The following is a 2,759-nucleotide window of genomic DNA, read 5'->3' as shown; positions in this document are numbered from 1 at the left end:
TCCTTGCAGTCTCAGGGACTCTGATGTGTCTTCTCTAGCACCACAATTTGAAAGCATCAGTTCTTTAGCACTCAGCCTTCTTTGGACTTCCTTTGTGGCTCAGACAGTGAAGAATCTGCCTACAATGCAGGAGAAAGTGAAAGTGAAGTCGCTCAGTCGTGTCCAACTCTTTGCAACCCCATGGACTGTAGCCTATCAGGCTCCTCCGTCCATGGGATTTTCCAGGCAAGAGTGCTGGAGTGGATTGCCATTTCCTTCTCCAGGGGATCTTCCCAACCCAGGAATCGAACCCGGGTCTCCCGCATTGCAGGCAGACACTTTACCCTCTGAGCCACCAATGCAGGAGACCCGTATTCAATCCCTGGGTCAGGAAAATCCCCTGGAGAAGGGCATGGCAATGCACTCCAGTATTCTAGCCTGGAGAACTCCATGGACAGAGGAGTCTGGCAGGTTACAGTCTATGGGGTCACAAAGAGTTGGACATGATTGACCAACTAACATACAAACACACAGCTTTCTTTATGGTCCAACTCTCACATCCATGCATGACTACTGGAAAAATCATAGCTTTGACTATATGGACCTTTGTTGGCAAAGTGATGTCTCTGCTCTTTAATACATTGTCTAGGTTGGTCATGGCTTTCCTTCCAAGGAGCAAGATACTAAGTTTTATTTGGTGGTGGTTCACCTCCTCCCTGAAGAAGCAGGTTTTCTTAGAACCTTACTTGCAAGAAGAGATACCTGGCTTAACCTCCGTTGAAAGACACTAGGAAGATTTAATATGTACATACAGAACTTAAACTTCCAGTACATAACAGGAAATTAAAGGAAATCTTGCCCTTAAGATGGCCAAACTGAGATTCTTTAGAGGTTACAGAATTAATTTTTGTGTGTGTGCGCAGCTAGAGAAAATCCGGCTGGATAAAACATCTTTTCACAGTTCTGTCCTTAAAGTAACAAAAGCCTTTCTAGGAAGGACTTGCTTTTTTCTCCCTGTGTGTTTGAGATGTAAACATTCCACCTGAACTTAGGCGTCCCTCCTCACAATCCCCCTTCCCACCTGCTCTGGTTTGAGACCTGAGTCTCTTATCCAAAAGGCACACATTTGGTGTACATTTGGCAGCCAGTTGAATAGACTGGAATTCCGAGCTGGCCTTTTGTCCAGCTGTGCCAGCTCTCAAGGACGTTCGTCATAAGGGCCCCACCCCTTGGTCATCTTCCACTTCCTTCTGCCTGCCTATACAGTGATGGCCCCTCGCTTTCTTAGACTTTGGGGAAGTAACCTTTGTAGATGTTGTGAAGGCTACATGCTTAGCACTCCCTTGTGGGAACATGTCTTGCATCTTATTTGTGTGAGTTGCTATGAAGATACTACTTGTCAGTGGCCAGGTGATGGACCCTTTAAATTGGAGAAGGTTTTACATTGGTAAATATTTAAAGAACTCTCAGCTGTTTTATTGGTACCTTTGCGGGGTGGTAGCGGGGAGATGTGGAAATTAGAAGATTTTATATATATATATGTGTTTGTGTGTGAGTGCTCAGTCATGTCCAAATCTTTGTGACCCCATGGACTGCAGCCCACAAGGCTCTTCTGTCCATGGGACTTCCCAGAAAGCCAGCAAGAACACTGGAGACACGCGCACACACACACACACACGTATATAACCTAGAAACTCCCTTAGTTTAAAATAAGCAAAGTTCGGGAAACATTTTTTGTGGTCTAGACTTCCTCTTAGTGAGTCTTACAGTTGCTAATAAAACATGAGATTGTTAATTAGATTAACAGGGAAGTAAGAAGCTGATGGACAGTCTAAAGACTTCTTGCCAACAAGGCGAACATTTTAAAGGGACTTGTTCCAAAAGGATAAAAAAAAAAAATCTTCAGGTAGTTCTCAAGAAATGGGGTAGATAAAACAGGTATTAATAGGATTAAAACAAAGGTTTGATACAATACTACCTAGTGTTGGGGACCAATTAGGGGTCCTTTTGTTCCATTTAACCTTGAAGGGCCCCAACCAAGTCTGCTGTATTTACCTTAGTTTAAACAATACATATATATTTAGCAGACTGGAAAAAATTACACTGAGATACCTGACCAGCAATCGCTTGTGGCAACGTTAGGCCAACTAATCAAGTTAAAAGATTACAAAGGCCTGAGTCCCCTGGTTCAGCTCCTCACTGGGAACCTCAAAGCCTTTTTACAAAAAAAGTAGATAAAATGGCTGGAGGATAAAAAGGAAATCTTCTGGGACTCCTAGTAAGACCAAGGCTTGTTGATGATGGGGTCCTCTTGAAAACTGAAGTTAAAGGTATAAAACTGAGATGAAAGTTTCCAAAACTGGTGTATTTCCATGGGCTTTGTATGACATGGTTACATCGCCTGTACCTAATTAGATCGTGTGATAGACATTGATTCTCACTGGGGAATGTGTCCCCTGCCTACTTTAAGATGGGGCATATACATCTACCCCTAAGGTGATATCAATTAAACATACTAAAGGAAACTGGTAGTGTTGTTACCTAAGCCCACAAAATATTAGAAACTGGGAGCTAATATTCTGGGGTTCATAAAAACAATAATAGAGGGTTTTTTTTGCTCTGAGTTTGACGTGTACCCTCAGAAAGAGGGTCTTTGTTGAATACCTTGTGCAAACTTTTGAAGCCCTGAAGAACTGAACCCTAAAATTCTAGAATATGGAATTCCTGATTTTCAGTGTAGTTGGAAATCTTCTTATTCATTAAAAAAAAAAAAAAAAAAA

Source organism: Bison bison, unplaced genomic scaffold (assembly GCF_000754665.1).
Source record: "Bison bison bison isolate TAMUID 2011002044 unplaced genomic scaffold, Bison_UMD1.0 scf7180017864533, whole genome shotgun sequence".
NCBI lineage: Eukaryota > Metazoa > Chordata > Mammalia > Artiodactyla > Bovidae > Bison > Bison bison.
This window is presented reverse-complemented; position numbering follows the sequence as displayed.